Source organism: Aulonocara sp. 'chitande type north' Nkhata Bay, linkage group LG6 (assembly GCF_057382095.1).
Source record: "Aulonocara sp. 'chitande type north' Nkhata Bay isolate Kocher_YH1m ecotype deep benthic linkage group LG6, A_spYH_male_GT1.1, whole genome shotgun sequence".
Taxonomy (NCBI): domain Eukaryota; kingdom Metazoa; phylum Chordata; class Actinopteri; order Cichliformes; family Cichlidae; genus Aulonocara; species Aulonocara sp. 'chitande type north' Nkhata Bay.
This window is the reverse complement of record NC_141349.1, coordinates 17,460,227-17,479,062: the sequence shown is the minus strand read 5'-3', so window position 1 is coordinate 17,479,062 and position 18,836 is coordinate 17,460,227. Positions and strand designations below refer to the sequence as shown.

Below are 18,836 nucleotides of genomic sequence, written 5' to 3'. Positions count from 1 at the left end.
GTGCAAAACGTAATGTATTGTAATTTATTCAAGAAAAAGTTAATAGATTAAAATGTTTATTCTAAAGAGATGGTGCCAAATCAAATCCCCTTTTGAGATACTTTACTGTGTTCGGCGCTCTGTATGCTATATGTTTGAGCGTACAATTCAAATGTAGAAAAAGAGAGAAAAAATGGCACCGTGTAAATTTGAAGTGTTTTCATCAGGATTCAAACACCTTTCTCTGTGCGGATGATTTATTAAATCCACAGTATTCTTCAGAATTCAGCTTCAGAATTATGTAAGGCCCATTTCCCACTGGAAATTACACTACTTATAGTTGCATGCAAACAGTTCATGTCAGAGTTGTGATATTCCAGCCACATTATTAACAAATGATAACTGCTGGACCCAGAAATTTGCCAGTGTGCTCCTAATGTCAGTCCCAAGCCCAGATAAAGGGGAAGTGTTGTACCAGGAAGGACATCCATGTAAAATCTTGAGCAAATCAAACATGCGTTTCAAAAATGAGATATCTATAACAGATTGTTAACCAGAATCGGGTTAAAAACGACTGCCTCTGGTGCTGGCAGCCAACAGGATGCCAGTGAAAATGGTGTTTCTGTTGTTCAAAGAAATGAGAAAAGGAAAGGTGGGAGGCATGTTTGAAGGCAGTGAGAGAGAAGGAAAGGTGGAAGTGTAGAGGTAAGATTAAGGACACTAACTATATTGTGTGTGCAGGACACCAGGTGTAAGAGAAGCAAGAGCAGGAATACTGCAGATGGATTCTGACTGTTGGTGTAGATATGAAGTGCAGTAGGAGTAATCTTGAAGGAAGAGTATGTGAATAGGGTTGTGGAGGGAAAGAGTGTCATATATGATCAGATAATGTTGAATGTTGTCAGTGTGTATGCCCCACACATTGCATTTCAATTTGAAATGCAGATGGAAGGGAAAATTATGGAAATCCATGTGGTAAACATACACTTTAAGAGGCAGGAGGAACATTGTGTGATGTGTGAGTGGAGTGGAAGAAGGTGCACCCACGTGGACTGTACTGTATGTTATGCACAAGGTGCAGTTTGAGAGCAATGGGAGTCTGCCATGTGATGTGAGGGGAGAATATAGCTAGGCAGCATCAGATGGTTGTCTGTAGGATGACTCTGGACATCAAGAAGGAAGGATTAGGATAGCTCAGCAAGGATTAAATGGTGGAAGTCGAAGGAGGAAGAATGTTGCTGAGAGTTCAGGGAGGAGTTGAGACAGGCTTTGGCTGGAAGGAAAAGTTACCAGATGACTGGGAAAGCACAGTTATAGCACTGATTGGAGCTGCCAAGAAGCAGTTTGGTGTATCCTCTGGACAGAGGAAAGAAGGTGATAAGACTTGATGGTGGAATAAGAAAATACAGGAAAGTGTTCAAAGGAAGAGGTTAGCAAAGAAAAAGTGGAATAGTCAGGAAGATGAAAGTAAGTAGACAGGAATACTTGGAGACTAGATGTATGGCAAAGAGAGGTGGAAAGAGCAAAGGAAACGGCTTAAAGTGAGCTGTATGGGAGGCTGGACACTAAGAAGGAGAAAAGGACTTGTGTCGGTTGACATATATATATGTATAATATATGTGTGTGTGTGTGTGTGTGTTTGTGTGTGTGTGTACTACATATCAAACTGGAAATCATGTGCAGTATGTGCAGTAGGTGATTAATGATGAAAATGTGCCAACGAGTGCATTCATCAGTACTTTGAGGAGTTGATGAAAGTAGAAAATGAGAGAGAAAGAGACAGAGCAGGATGGATGGAGGAACGTTACGAAATTGTGAAATGCAGAGGAGGAGGAAAGTGAGGGCACTACAGATTTGATGTTTGATTTGGGAGTGCTGATGGAGAAGTATAGAGAAGGTCAGAAAGAGTTGCACTATGTCTTTGTGGCTCTAGAGAAAGCATATGATAGAGTACTGAGAGAGGCTGTGGTGCTATTTGAGGAATTACGGTTAAGTCATTGTAATCTTTAGTGAGAGTAGAGAGCAGGTCTAAGAGAGCCTGGAGAGGTGGAGGTATGCTCTAGAGAGAAGACGAATGTAAGAGAGAGCATATTTCTCCTGTTTTGGCTTCCCTTCATTGGCTTCCTGTTAAATCCAGAATTGAATTCAAAATCCTGCTCCTCACATACAAGGGCTTAAAAATTCAGGCCCCATCTTATCTTAATGACCTTGTAGTACCATATCACCCTATTAGAGCACTTCGCTCTCGCTCTGCAGGCTTACTTGTTGTTCCTAGAGTATTTAAAAGTAGAATGGGAGGCAGAGCCTTCAGTTTTCAGGCCCCTCTTCTGTGGAACCAGCTTCCAGTTTGGATTCGGGAGACAGACACTATCTCTACTTTTAAGATTAGGCTTAAAACTTTCCTTTTTGCTAAAGCATATAGTTAGGGCTGGACCAGGTGACCCTGAATCCTCCCTTAGTTATGCTGCAATAGACGTAGGCTGCTGGGGGATTCCCATGATGCATTGAGTTTTTCCTTTCCAGCCACCTTTCTCACTCACTATGTGTTAATAGACCTCTCTGCATTGAATCACATCTGTTATTAACCTCTGTCTCTCTTCCACAGCATGTCTTTATCCTGTCTTCCTTCTCTCACCCCAACCGGTCGCAGCAGATGGCCCCGCCCCTCCCTGAGCCTGGTTCTGCCGGAGGTTTCTTCCTGTTAAAAGGGAGTTTTTCCTTCCCACTGTCGCCAAAGTGCTTGCTCATAGGGGGTCATATGATTGTTGGGTTTTTCTCTGTATCTATGAAGCGCCTTGAGGTGACTTTTGTTGTGATTTGGCGCTATATAAATAAAATTGAATTGAATTAAGTCAGTGGAAAAACAGTCAGAATACATGTGTGTGAATGAGAGCGAAAGGTGAACATGCAAGGACAGGAAATACTGAAGGTAGATGACCTTCAATACTTTGGGTCAACAATTTAAACAATGGACAGTGAAGAAGAGTGTGCAAGCAGGGTGGAGCAAGTGGAGAAGAGTGTCAGGAGTGATTTGTGACAGAAGGATAGCAGCGAGAGTGGAGAAGGTTTACAAGATGGCACTGAGACCTGCTGTGATGTATGGTTTAGAGACAAATGACGAGCAGGATGAGCTGCAGCTGGCAGATGTTAAGGTTTTCATTGAGAGTAATCAGACCCAGGTTAGAAATGAGTACATCAGAGGAACAGTCTATTGAGCAGTTTGGAGACAAATTTAGAGAGACAAGGTTGAGATGGTTTATGTGCAGAAGAAGTATGGTGCTATGGACAAAGCATGATGAATATAGAGCTGCCCAGCAGGAGGACAAAATAAGATACTTTGATGGATAAATGCATTGAATAGAATAGAATAGAATAGAATTCAACTTTATTGTCATTGCACATGTGCTGGCAGAACTGAAATTTAGATATCCTATTTTTACAGTAACTGGCCAAATGATTTTGATAGTGACTCATCTCAGCTCAGGGATCCGGGAGGCATCCAAGCTTTAGGAAACCCTGGGGCAAACCTCAAAACAAACTGGAGGAATGATATATTGCATCTGCCATAATAGAGCCTCAGGATGCCCTTTTACTGCTGTTGTACTTTCTCCTTTGTTCATGTGATGCTACTTTTAAGTGCAATCTAGCTCCAGCCCCTCCGTTCGTTCCTTTATAATTCGGTGTCTTGCTGCTGCAACACACATAACCTCTTCTCATCTGATTGCTTTTCCAGCTACAAACCACCCTTAATTATAATGTAGCCGAGGTCAGACATTAGATCAGTTACTAGTCAAAGTCCTACACATAAAATAGACTTAAATTAGTGCCACATAATATATAATTAGAGCATAATTACTAGGTGGGTTGCAGTATTTTACTGTGACCTGATTTATATTTTGTTGGTATCCTATAGCAACGTGTCATATCCATATTTGTATAGAAATACTTTTTCAGATCTCCAGTTAAACCAATATTTCTATTGAGCGATGGCCATTTTGAACTTCTTGATGAAATAATGACATGGTCTTGTACTGGTCAGTGGTTTGCTTGTTTTAAGGATGGGCTGGACCTGCCTGGGCTCAGGTGGAGTTTCCTGTTCCCATTCTTCAGCCGTCTGATCTCATCAGACTCATCACCTACCTGAATTTAACGACCAGCTTCAGCATCCACACTAATGATCTTCTCCCAGTGCTAACATCCTCGTTCTCATTGTTTTCTAGAGACTTCTGTACAGTTGTAAAGCACACATCTTGCAAGACACATCCGCAGTGGCTTCCCCCGTCGTGTCTATTTCATTCTCTCCACAGTTGCCCTCCTGAGCTGCCTGAACAGTTTGGCCTAAACCAAATAAAACTTTTGAGCAGTAAACGGTTAAGTTACTAAATTGCGCTGTTGCCGTTTATGACCTTGCCAAATAATAGCTAACTTGTTGAATTTATTCTATTGGAATAAAGTGAAAGCCATATGAGAGCTGTATGATTGCAGCAGAGCTGGGAGTATTTCCCAGCAAATACACAGTATCAGGTTAGCCTGTCCCCCTTACAGAACTTAAAATATCTGCACAGAGTGACTCACATTTATCACCAACACTTATGCTCGCCTACTGGAGAAATTCCTCAATACACAGCTGGCATGCAGATATTTTCATTTGTATGTGCATGTAATAGTGTTGCAGTGACATGCATTTTGATAGGTATGGCACAAAGCTCGTTTATGTGTAATGAGTTCATATATTACTTCCCAGTTTAATAGAATTATACATTCACTTACTTGACTATGCCTACCATACAGTCCTTTGAGATGATAAGTGCTGGAGGAAATCAGCACATTGTCACATGGGCTGATGTTTTATTGTTAAAGCTATGAATTATTCATGCATCCTCACCAAGTTTCAAATAGAGACACGAATTGTGTTTTTACTGACAGACAAACAGGGACAGATCCTTTTCTCAAAAGCACACAAATGCCAGTGTAATATAGATCATTTATCTGTTAATTTATGTGCAGGTTTCTTCCCAATTACGTATTCATAGAATCTTGGGGCAGAGTATGCACCTGTGAGAGAAATTTGTATTGATTCTTAAATATATAAATTTTCATTCAGATGAGTGGAACGTGAAGTTTCTGTTGAAAGACTCGCAGTTATGAATTCTAATTGTGCTCGATTCATTCTTGCACGGAGGCTTTCTGTTACGCTGGGAGACACTTTCCTCTTGTGTTGACCACGGTGTGAAATATCCGTTTAGAGGTAAAAATCCGACTTGAGTCATTTTACTGTGCTGAAGGCTCTTCAGTGAAGAATTTAACTTCTGACATGCAGGGACCAGCTTTCACAATTTTCAGTTGGTTAAATCCTCTGTTCTCTAACACATACAGTGTGCAGTTTTATACACAGTCCTACATTTTCAGAGGGTTCAAATCAATCCCGTCCCGTCCTTCTGGTACAAGTTAATCTTGGTTTCATCTGTCCAAAAATCATTTTCAGGACTGTTCAGATTATTTTAAATGTTTTCTAACAAAGTCTAATTGGCCTTCTTGTTCTTGAAGGTAACCAGTGGTTTAACCTTGTTACCTCTTTGTTTCCATTAATTGAACTATATAACGAAATGAACAGTAAATATACACAATACCAATGCTGGTTTTAGTATTGATACTACAGTGATAGGAGGAAAACTTTGTTTTCAAGCCTTTAAGCTCAGTATGCAACTTAACTGTACTGTGTTAAATAAATTATTTTTTTGGGAAATGACAGTGCGCCCCAGGGTGGCAGTGGCTACAATGTAGCTTGCCATCACCAGTGTGTGAATTTGTGTGTGAATGGGTGGATGACTGGTTGTGTAAAGCGCTTTGGGGTCCTTAGGGACTAGTAAAGCGCTATACAAATACAGGCCAAAAAAAATTCTGTCTCTCAGATGGAGAGCTGGGCTTGCTCTGTGCTCACTCCCTTCTGTTGCTGGGCTCCTGCTGTCACACCTGTTGCCACTTACTCATCAGCCACAGTAATTAAGGACATCGGCTTGAGCACCTACTCTCTGCCAGATTGCTGCTGTCCTTGTGGTGGTAATTATACCTTTTTTTGTTTTAATTTTTGGATTCTTTACTCTCTGTACTTGTTCATCTGCATCTATCTTTTTTTTTTTTCTTTTTTTTTTTGCCTGTCCCGTTTGGCTCTTTTGCCATCAGAATTGTTGTCTAAAGGCAAAGAAAGATGCCCAACGGATTTACTTTACCAAATTGACCATCCCAGCCTTGCCGTAATGGTCCATTTGATTCACCTTTTATTGTTTATTTTATTTTCACTTACTGAATACGGGACAGACTTGACTGAGGGAAAGAAGGGGAGAAAGAAAGAGGGAAAGAGAAACAGCTGAAAAGAGGGACGGGGGAGAAGGGCAAAAAACAAAAACCAACAGAATGGGCAGAAAAAAAAAATGCATATATCGATCACCTGGATCACCTGCTGAGAAAGAAAAAAGAAAACAAACAGAAGAGAACAAGAGTAATAGAATAAACAACATCACAATGATATATGGGAATATGACAGTAAATACTAAATATTAAACATTATTGTGCAGCACATAAGATCAACAGAACACAGTGTGCTTTGAGGTAGGAGCCAAAAAGGGTGTAGTTTGTGGGTGTGATCACCCGTGTGTACACCTGTGAGCATGGACGCGCTTGTTTTTTTTAAAAGGTTCCTTCATGTAATGATCTGCTAGAGGGTGTGGGGGGGCACGGCCCCGTCCTCCAGGGCATGAAGCAGGTATGGAGGAGATCAAAACTCCAGACATCCAGAGGCCCCCAGAACACAAGAGACCAAGGAAGACCAACAGAGGGGCAGCCGCGCCACTGTCCCAGAAAGAGCTGAGGAGAGTCCCAGATGAGGGCTCACTCAGCAGCCGCGGAGCAGAAGCCAGGGGGGGTTGCAGTGACGCGCCCGTGAGCTCCACCGGCAGCCAGCTGTGCCTGAGTGACCGAGCCCCAGGCCGAGAGGCCGGGGGCACCCCACCTCCGAAGTGGCCCGAGCGAGCCCCAGGCTCCAGGCCCCGATAAGCGGCCGCCAAGGAGTGAGCCGGTGTGTACCTGGATGCCCATCCCCGGACACAAGGAACCACCAACGCGCCGATGTCTGAGGGAGTCCGCCACTGGCAGGGGAAGTGGTGGTAGGGGCAGATAGGCCTCCAAACCTTGGAGGGCCTGATATGTCCCCAGAGAGGTGGCGTCTGACACCCAACCTGACATATAGACACAGACATACAGGCACACACAGACACAAACATCCATTCCCACCCTCATGCTCTCATATGCACTTACTCCACACTCAACCAACGTGGAGACAGACATAAAGAGACGCTGTACACACAATCACACTCCCCAAGCATACTCTACAAACCGGGTCTAGGTACCCTTGCCCCTGGAGGGGGGAACTGCACCCAGACCCAGGTGGTGTTACCCTTTTCCCTGCGGTGGGGGGAGGCAGACCGCCCCGACTCCGCAGCAGCAGGGAGGCCCCACACTCCAGACCGCAGTCGGACGGCCAACTCCTCCTCCTAGCCCCCCCACTCCAGCAGGTCGCAGAGAATGGGGGTGAGAGAAGACTCCAAACCTCCCTCCACCCGCTCATTGTAGTGTTGATGCATGTGTGTTCTAAGGTGCATTTAAAACCCAGGAGGGCATGGAGCTACCTGCCAGAGAGCAGCAGATAAGCGCATGGTCCCTCCTGCTGGCCCTCAATGTCTATGTGTATTTAACATTGAGAGGTGGGCAACGACGCCAGGGGTGGGGTGTACACCCTGATGGTAATTTGGATTCCGTGTACCGTGCCCACCCCCAAGATCCTATATGTATGTGTAATGAGAGTGTGAGTAATGTGAATGTCTAAGTTGTGGGATAAAATTGAGGCAGAGGCAGCCAGAAGGGGACAGAGGGGGGGGGGGGGGGGGGGTAGCCTCCTCTGCACCCTGGTGACATACCCCTACTCCAAGGTCCTGCATGTGTGGGTGGTTGTGGTGGAGCGGGAAGGGGGAGGCAGCTGGAGATGGGGAGGGAAGGAAGGGAGGGGCAAGTGACCCCTCCCTGGGGCCAGCTCCCCCGCTGACCCCAGTAGGCACCCCCATACTCCGCGACCCACCAGGGAAAGGGGGCCCAGGCCCATCCTTCCCTCCCCAGTGCAGCAGCGCCTCCCGGCCCCACAGAGCCCGGGACAGTCCACCCAACCCCACCACAGAGAAAACTGCACCCACCCCACCATCCACTCATCTTCCAGACTACATAAGACAATAAACACCCAGGCTGAGATCTTCCTCCACCTCTCCTGTATCTCCCCCTCCTGCAGAGAGAGTTCCTGAAGAGAGGAAAGTTCCTGCAAGATGCGACAATCTCCCCCACCAGTTGAAGAGCCCCCCAGGTGGCTCGATGCACCGGCGGCACCCTGCTCCAGGGCTGGGCCCCATGCACCCACCCGCCCACAACCCCGGCAACACACCAACCAGGACCCAAGCCCCCGAGGCCCGGCCCGGGCCCCAGCCCATCTGCATCTATCTACTCGTAACCACTCACCTGACTTTCAAGCTGGTCATTGTCTGCAACAGAGAAAATTCTTCTCCAACTACTTACCTGGACTCCAAAGTTTGTATTACCTGTGAAGGACGATAGTTCCACTTACCTGTCTGCCCACTGTTCACCACACACTCACCTGCTTAGCGCCTGGAACCCCTGTGGCTTGCCTTCTTACCCCCCTTGGTGCCTGTAGAACTATAATTTAACACTACAGTGTAATATATTGACTGATGGAGAATCCCCTAACGTTTACTAACCTCTGTTCTCCTCTTTGGCAGAATTTCTTACCTGCTCCAGTCCTACTTACCTGTCCGTACACCTGTCGTTGAGCTTTGGCTCTGTGAAAAGATCCTTTTGTGTTTGCAATAAACAATCTGAAAGCTTGCCATCCATCTCTTGGTCCATCTGACAGTTTTGTTTTATAAATAGAATATATATTTTATGTAGCTGGAAGTAGTCTATTAGAACTAACTGTCCATCCACACATCCATTCTCTTCCGCTTATCCTTTTCAGGGTGGGGATATGCTGGAGCCTATCTCTGCTGTCTTAGTACCCTGCCTTTCACAAGGCAGGGTACACCCTGGATAGGTCGCCCGTCTGTCACAGGGTTCTATTAGATCTAATATTTAGATTTTGTTTGATTAAGACAAAAACTTTAAAAACAATGTCCTGCTGTTGCCTTCCCAGATAGCAAGGAAACATTGAAACAATGTTGAGTCAATATCAGGCTGTGTCATTGAATCAACGTTGAAGTGTGACGTTGACCTAACGTCACTCTTGCACCCTTTTTTAATGTTGAAACAACGTCAGGTTTTGATGTTGAATCAATGTTAAAACCTGACATTGATTCAACGTTATATTTTCTAATACTGTTGACATTGAAACAATGTCAGATTCTGATATTGAAACACTGTTGAGCTATGGTGTTGATTTTCCACCTCTTTCGCACAGTTGCTTTTTATTAAAACAACAGTTAAATCATGACTGGAAATCTACCTTTCTTTATAGGTATTTTAACCAATACTAAACTACTGCATGTTTCCATCAATACTTCAACCACCTAAACACATAATTGTACTTATTCCTCAAATTGGACACCCTTTATCGAAAAAAAACAAATGTCTCACAATGTATCATGTCAATATTAATATCCTAAAATAAGAAAGCATTGCATGTGATGTAACAGAGAAAAAAAATAGGTCAGTAGGCCATGTTTCGTTTGCTAAATACTTTCTTAAAAGACAGTTTCCTATTTACATTTACATGTTTCACAGAAGTTTGTAATTTTTTACTCCGGGATAAGGATGCATGATGTGCGTCCTGCACCACCCAAACGATCTGGGGCGTATCGGAGCCATTTCTGCACTGCTTGTGCAAAGACAAACTCGGACATAGAGTTTTCCCCTAACTGCTGCGTCAGGCCATCTAGGACAAAAATACACACACACACAAACAAAAAAAGTGAATTAGAGCACATGAATAAGCTCTTGTTAACTGTCTTCAGCGGGGAGAAAGTATGTAAACTCCTAGGCTGATAAACATGAAAGTCACCAGGCGTAAATCTGCAAACTGCCGCATTTGATTCCCAAAGAGCTATGAGCGGAAAAAGTGATAAGTCTTAGCATGGTGTGCTGTGTATCCTTTAAAACAAAATAAACATGGGGTCCTCAAGCTGTACAAACTACAACCCGTGGACTAAACAAGCCAAAGACCAAAGACTCCATCTCCAGATTAACCGGACATGAAAGTCTTGTTATTAAGAAAGACAAAGTAATATAGCAAAAAAACGGTAAAACTTACCAAATATGCATTTGCAGAGCGCTGTATCTTTAAATGACATTTTTTGCTTTGTCTGGTCCTTGGTTTTTTCCCTGCCCAGTTTAGTACTGAGTCCGCGGCGGACTCGCACCTCCAGTGTGGTCCCTCCAATCAAGGCAAAGCGTCTCACCTATAGACACATTTTAAGAGATGGAATTAGCGTGTCTCATGTCTTAAATGTGTATGCAAGTGCTTGTGTGTTTAATCAACAAGCCGTTGTTATGTATTTAAATCACATCTGACAGCTATTACACTTTATAGTTACAAAGTGTACATAACCTTTATATACTTACCATTGCCTTATTTGCCTCTTGTGATTGAAGAGCTGCCTCTGCATTGTTTAGCTCCTCAATGTTGTGCAAGGGCAAATCCAGAGGCAGTACCCCAGCATCTACCGATTCATTGCAGCAGGGATGGCGGATGGCTCTGACCTCCTCACGGAGTTCGTTAACAGCTCTCGTCAGGTCTGACAGCATAGTTAATAGCTTTTGTGAGGTCGCATCTGTTTAAAAAAACAATTCTAGAAAGATTAATGGCTTAAGCAGTGAGAGGCGAAAAACAAATAAATAATAAAACGCAGTTTACGTGTGGACAAAAGGTGCAAACGCAAGGTAGGTGAGCGTGCAACGTAAAGTTAGGTGAGCGTGCTGAGTAAAGTTAGGTGAACAAACAAAGGAACCCTCAAAGCGTTAGGCTAGGTTATATAAGGGAATATAACGGAAAAGTACGAAACTAAAATGTTTTCTTTGTTGATAGACTTTGTTCGCAGTGCAATTTATTTGTTGCCGGATTGTAAGATGAAAGTAGACGCAATGTCGGGCTCCCACATTTTATCCGAAACTTTACATTAACAAGTTTGTTTTTTTACTGTTATTCAAATGCAACCGTGGAAATAACGAATAGAACAAAAGTCATTCATTCTTACCTTATACTAATCGTGGCAGGCCAGTGCAGTGCATGAACTGATGCCTTCTCCGGTCAATTCCGCTGAGAGTAAATCTAATGTCCTGCTCTACTGTACAAGACAATGGTTACCTGGAGAGATGTACCAATGTGAGAGGGGGTGCTATGGAATAGTTCAAGTGGTAGCAACTTTAATTTCCCGCTCAACCAAAAATCGATGGTTTTTCAACGTGATTGTTGTCACCTTGTCAACTATAAATAGATCAACAATCAACGATGACAGAACAACAGTGAATCAATGTTATTTCAATGTCAGTGTCAGGTTTCATCAGTATTTCAATGTTGACATTTCAATCCTGACGATTCTGATGGTTCAGAAAGAAAATCAACATCTGTTCAATGTCTCCTTGCTATCTGGGTTGGCTCCTGTTGTCACTAAAGATTGAGTACTTAATGTTTAACAGCACTTTAGCAGGAAGTTAAAAATGTCACAAAATCTCTGGAAAGTTTCAACAACACTGAAGTATCAAACAGTTATTGTAAAGGTTAACCCAACTGGCGCACATCCTAACATATGCTGTTTAGCTATTAGCTCTTACATTAGCAAACTGTTATCGTTAGCGTAGCGGCTAGGAGACTCCGGGGCGCGATGGACTATTGAGCCATGGAGAACCTGGTGGATTGGAGGCTGTGCAGAATAGTGGAGGAACCATAGCTGAGCTGACCAGAGAGTCCAGTGTGAAGAGCTAATCCGAGCAGATGAACCGGGATGTTCGTCTCCTCCTGAAGGCCCGCAACACTGCCTTTAGGTCAGGAGATGCACACGCCTACAGTACAGCCAGGGCTAATCTAAAGAAGGGCATCAAAAAAGCCAAACACCATTACAAAAAGAAGGTAGAAGAACACTTCTCCAACTCCAACCCCCGACGCATGTGGCAAGGACTCCAGACCATCACAGACTACAGGACCACCAAACCCTCTCCCGCATCCTCTGATGTCTCCTTCCTAAACGAGCTCAACAACTTTTATGCTCGTTTTGAGCGAGGGAACCCCACAACCACAACCAAAGCAGACATGACGCCAGACCACCAACCTATGACTCTCTCCCCCACCGATGTAGGAGCGGTGCTGAGCAGGATCAATGTCCACAAGGCTGCAGGCCCTGATGGCATCCCCGGGCGTGTTCTCAGAGCGTGTTCTGGGGAGCTTGCAGGAGTGCTCACAGACATATTCAATCTGTCCTTGGCCCACGCTGTGGTACCGGCCTGCTTCAAATCCACCTCCATCGTCCCGATACCCAAAAACTCCAACCCATCTTGCCTCAATGATTACCACCCAGTAGCACTCACCCCCATCATCACTAAGTGCTTAGAGCGACTGGTCCTAGCACACTTCAAATCCTGTCTCCCCCCCACCCTGGACCCCCACCAATTCGCATACCGCCGGAACAGGAGCACAGAGGATGCAGTCTCCATCGCAATGCACTCTGTCCTCTCACACCTGGACAACAACAACACCTACGCCAGAATGCTGTTTATAGACTTCAGTTCAGCATTCAATACAATCCACCCCTCACAACTCATCAGGAAACTGACAGACCTGGGTATCAGTTCCCTCATCTGCAAATGGTTACTGGACTTCCTGACCAACCGCCCCCAACATGTCCGGCTGGATAACCGCTGCTCATCTACCATCACAATGAACACCGGTGTACCACAAGGCTGTGTGATGAGCCCTTTCCTCTACTCCCTCTTCACCCACGACTGCAGACCTGCTGATGGTTCCAACACCATCATTAAGTTTGCAGATGACACCACGGTGATTGGCCTCATCAGTGACAACGATGAGGCCGCCTACAGGGAGGAGGTGGATCGTCTGGCTGAGTGGTGCGACAGAAACAACCTGCTGCTTAACACCGAGAAGACCAAGGAGCTCATCGTGGACTACAGGAGGAATGCTGACCCACATCCACCCATCCACATTAAGGGGACGGCTGTGGAGCGTGTGAGCAGCTTCAAGTTCCTGGGAGTCCACATCTCCGAGGATCTCACCTGGACGACCAACTGCTCCAAGCTGGTCAAGAAGGCTCACCAGCGCCTCTTCTTCTTGAGGACTCTGAGGAAGAACCACCTGTCCTCAGACATCCTGGTGAACTTCTATTGCTGCACCATCGAGAGCATCCTGACCAACTGTATAACAGTCTGGTACGGGAACTGCTCTGCCTCGGACCGGAAGGCGTTGCAGAGGGTCGTGAAAACTGCCCAGCGCATCGCCGGAGCACCACTTCCTGCCATAAAAGACATCTACAGGAAGCGGTGTCTGAAAAGGGCTGGGAAAATCATCAAAGACCCCAGTCACCCATCACATGGACTCTTCACCCTCCTGCCCTCTGGGAGGCGCCACAGGAGCCTCCGGACTAAGACCACCAGGTACTGGAACAGCTTCTTCCCCACAGCTGTCAGACTCCTGAACTCTGCCTCCTGACATCTGACCCACGTTAAACTCATGGACTGAACATACACACACCCACAATGGACAACTGTACCCTCAAACACAATAATAACATGGACTGAACCACCACTCACAACCACTAGCACTTTATATAGCCTCTGTAGAAACTATCTACACCCTCACTTATCTTAACTGCACTACTGTATAGCTCTGTGTAAATAATCATTCTGTACATTCGATAATCTTTAATCCTACAAATGTTTACAACTTGCATAGTTCCCATTTCTGTATAGCTGTATATCCCAGATTCTGTAAAGTTATTTATTTCATATTCTGTATAGTTTTTCATATTTATATCCTGTTCATATCCTGTACATAGCTTGTACTCACTACAGCCTGTACATACTTATAGTTATAGAATATTCACAACATACTTCATACCGTGTACATTATAACATACCATAATAGACCCATTTCTGTAATATACTCACATATCTATATTATTGCTAATATATATTGTAATATATCTATATCACTAAAGCACTTCTGGATGGATGCAAACTGCATTTCGTTGCCCTGTACCTGTGCATGTGCAATGACAATAAAGTTGAATTCTATTCTATTCTATTCTATTCTATTCTAAAGAGCGGACTCTGGAGCAGAGCAGCTAAATCAGGCCTGAAGAACAGAACCAAGCCTGTAAAGAGCTGCAGAGTGAGGCAGAGCAATGCGAATGCTGGATGAGAGACAGGCTGCAGGCAGATGTGGACAAGACAATAAACTTTTCTACTTTTCCAATGTTTTTTTTTTTTTAAACAGTGTTTCTTATTAAATTGTAGCAAGCACTGAGGCCCGTTTTAAAATGTGTTCAGTGACTGGTTTAATCTTTCACTCTGAGCGTTGTTTTTTATATTTTCTTATCCAAAGTTGATCTGTAACTTTTCCATTATGCTCTTGTCTACAATAATGAAATTATTTAGATGTGTCAGGTAATGTTTGTTGTACCCTTTGTTTATCAGTAGATTTTAAAATATACCTTCAGGATCTGTATTTGTCACGGCTGGCGGCGTGAGCCGTGTGGTGTAGGAGGAAAAGGACCCAAAATGCAGGCAGTTGACTGGTGATGAGAATGAAGTTTTATTTGCAGAAGTGGAGCGACTGAACAGGTAGTAAGACAAGACGAATGACTGAAAAAACCTAGACTGGGAAAACTAAATAACAAACCTAAGCATGAAACGGGGAGCGGAGAATGCAGAGAGACGTAGTTACACCGAGAAACACAGACGATCCGACGATGAACAGAAGCCAACACACACTATAAATACACACTAGGTAATGAGGAGATGACATGCAGGGGTGGACACAGCTGATACTAATGGACATGATGAGAGGCAGACCTACAAAGTAAAACCGGAAATACCCAGACTGTTTTGCAACAAAAACACAGGGACCTGAACGGAGCACAGAGGGGAGACACAGGTAGGGATAATAAACACGACAACCAACCCAAAGAATTAATACAGAATCAGAATAAACACCAAACACAAGATGAACCCAAAAAGAAACACAAAACGCTGGGTCAACGACCCAGGATCATGGCAGTACCCCCCCCCCCCCCCCCCCCCCTCAAGGGCGGGCCCCAGACTGCCCAACAGAAGCACAAAAAACGGCCAAAAACAGAAAACAACCCAACCAGGGCGGGCGGCGGGGGACCAGGAAGGAGGGACAGAGCCCAGAAAGACCCAGAAGGTCAAGTTCAGGGGGCCGACCCGGAGGCCGACAGCGCAGGAGGCCAAAACAGTTCAGTTCTGGGGGCCGACCGTGTGGACGGCAACTGCGGCGACGGGCAAACAGTTCTGGGGGCCGGCCACGCGGAAGGCAGTGGCGGCGACAGAGCAGATCCGGGGGCCGGCCACGCGGAAGGCAGTGGCGGCGTTCAGGAGGGTGCTCAGGAGGGCGTCCACGGTGGCGGAGATGCCCAACAAGCGGCCTGGCAGATGACCGACGATGTGGAGGCGGTAGTAGGGGACCTGAAGGCTGCGTGGCCCCTGCAGCCCCAGGCGAAGCGGAAGCGGAGGCTGAAGCAGAAGCCGGACCAGGCGACGCTGATGAGGATGATGAGGATGCGGAGGCTGAAGCAGAAGCCGGACCAGGCGACGCTGATGAGGATGATGAGGATGCGGAGGCTGAAGCAGAAGCCGGACCAGGCGACGCTGATGAGGATGATGAGGATGCGGAGGCTGAAGCAGAAGCCGGACCAGGCGAGGCTGAAGCAGAAGCCGGACCAGGCGAGGCTGATGAGGACGCTGGAGCCGGACCAGGCGACCCAGATAGCAAGGAGACATTGAACAGATGTTGATTTTCCATCTGAACCATCAGAATCGTCAGGATTGAAATGTCAACACAAAACCAATGTTGAAACAACATTGAAATACTGATGAAACCTGACACTGACATTGAAATAACATTGATTCACTGTTGTTCTGTCATCGTTGATTGTTGATCTATTTATAGTTGACAAGGTGACAACAATCACGTTGAAAAACCATCGATTTATGGTTGAGCGGGAAATTAAAGCTGCTACCACTTGGACTATTCCGCAGCACCCCTATCACATTGGTACATCCCTCCAGGTAACCATTGTCTTGTACAGTAGAGCGGGACATTAGATTTACTCTCAGCGGAATTGACCGGAGAAGGCATCAGTTCATGCACTGCACTGGCCTGCACCACGATTAGTATAAGGTAAGAATGAATGACTTTTGTTCTATTCGTTATTTCCACGGTTGCATTTGAATAACAGTAAAAAAAACAAAACAAACTTGTTAATGTAAAGTTTCGGATAAAATGTGGGAGCCCGAAATTGTGTCTACTTTCATCTTACAATCCGGCAACAAATAAATTGCACTGCAAACAAAGTCTATCAACAAAGAAAACATTTTAGTTTCATACTTTTCCGTTATATTCCCTTACAAAGCTAGCTTTAACGCTTCGAGGGTTCCTTTGTTCTTGCCGTCACCTCGGCGCTTGACCCAGACTTTCGCTCTGTGGTTGCTTTTTAGCATAGTACTACAAAAAATTGTAAATCTGTGATATATGATTGATAAACGTAAAGGTAACTGTATAAATGTGTTCAATGACTTTGTTACTTTTAATGATTGGAGAGCACCCGCTTCGATTCGCACTCAATTCAAACTTTACGTTGCACGCTCACCTAACTTTACGTTGCACGCTCACCTAACTTTACGCTGCACGCTCACCTAACTTGCGTTTGCACCTTTTGTCCACACGTAAACTGCGTTTAGCATTTACGTGTGGACGAGGAAGACGGAGAAAATGCAGCGTCAAAGGTGTGCGCCTATTTTGACGCCACACTGTGCGCCAAGTTTTTGTCTCGGTGCCATGAATTCCTACAATGGCAGACTTAGACAAAATACTGTTAATTTTATTATCTTCAATGCTTACATATACGGGTTTGCTTGTAATTGTTGCCTATATACATTTTAAGCTATTATTTATTATTTAGTTCAATCAATAGATCAAGTTTTGTAGTGACTATGAAATATATTGTAATTATCTGTTTCCTGTTTATCCTAGACAGGGCAAAAAAGGACTCCAAATTAAAAAAAAAGATAAAAATGAAAGACTGGTGCATTGTGCAGTTTAGCACTGGTGGTACAGAAATAGTCCCTAGATCATGGATAAATGGGGAGAAATTGTCATGGCCTCCATATCCTCCGTGAGACACATTCAGGATCCACGACGCAGTAAAGAGGAGAGTTCATCCTGGTGCAACATGGCTCACCTATGCACCAGTCCGACTTCTAATAAGCCATGGTGGGTATCATCTGGATTGGTGTTGTATAAATGTAACAATAACAAGTTTTTCGTGTCCTAATTTATGTCTGGCCATACATTGTGTTTGTACTTCCAGACACGTTTCACGAAGCAGAACGCAGTCTTCAGAAATATCTAAGTGAACACTGTGATACGTCTGACCTTCAGTCCGAAGCTGAAACTCAGACCAGTCATAAAAGAAAGCACAAGTAAAACTTTTTTTATTTCACAAACATATCTTTGATTGCTAAGAATTTATGATCTTGTCTTTTATACATATCTGTGGTGCTTGCATACTGCAATATCACCACATAATATAGTCCAAAAAGTGGAAGCTTGTAAACTTTTTATAAATGCAAAGCCGTGTACACTTGTGCACTTCAAAAATTCCTTGTATACTGTACCTTCTTGCACATCTGTTTCCTGTGTGTGTTGTTATAAATCAAACTGTAACTTTAGGAAAAAATATTCCAAAAGCACATTTGTAATTACTTATGACCGTTTTCAACTTTTTTTCTTTAGACCAAATCCCCTGTACACATATAGTGACTCAGAGGATGATCAGCCCACAAAAAAATGGTTTCCCCAGGCCCCTCGAGTGAAAATACCAGGTAATAAAATACTGTCTAGTGTCTTTGTACATATCTGTGTGTGACACAAGGAAACTTTTGATAAGTTGTCTGTATTCTTAAATACTTAAAAAAAAAATTATCTTTTTCTGTCAGACCTGACGAGAGCTGTTAACGAACTCCGTGAGGAGGTCAGAGCCATCCGCAATACCGGCTGCAATGAATCGGTAGATGCTGGGGTACTGCCTCTGGATTTGCCCTTGCACAACATTGAGGAGCTAAACAATGCAGAGCCAGCTCTTCAATCACAAGAGGCAAACAAGGCAATGGTAAGTATATAAAGGTTATGTACACTTTGTAACTATAAAGTGTAATAGCTGTCAGATGTGATTTAAATACATAACAACGGCTTGTTGATTAAACACACAAGCACTTGCATACACATTTAAGACATGAGACACGCTAATTCCATCTCTTAAAATGTGTCTATAGGTGAGACGCTTTGCCTTGATTGGAGCCTGACGCAGCAGTTAGGGGCAAACTATGTCCGAGTTTGTCTTTGCACAAGCAGTGCAGAAATGGCTCCGATACGCCCCAGATCGTTTGGGTGGTGCAGGACGCACATCATGCAAAAAATTACAAACTTCTGTGAATCGTATAAACGTAAATAGGAAACTGTCTTTTAATAAAGTATTTAGCAAACGAAACATGCCTATTGA

At 44.4% G+C, this 18,836-nt stretch overlaps 1 long non-coding RNA gene across 1 annotated transcript; it reads left to right on the top strand.

Annotated features, from left to right (window-relative positions):
- Positions 1–17,655: 17,655 nt before the first annotated feature.
- Positions 17,656–18,427, top strand: LOC147327593 (uncharacterized). The gene is made up of 3 exons (XR_015130029.1): positions 17,656–17,757; positions 18,071–18,159; positions 18,274–18,427. It is a non-coding gene; the product is annotated as an uncharacterized LOC147327593 (long non-coding RNA).
- The last annotated feature ends 409 nt before the right edge of the window (positions 18,428–18,836 follow it).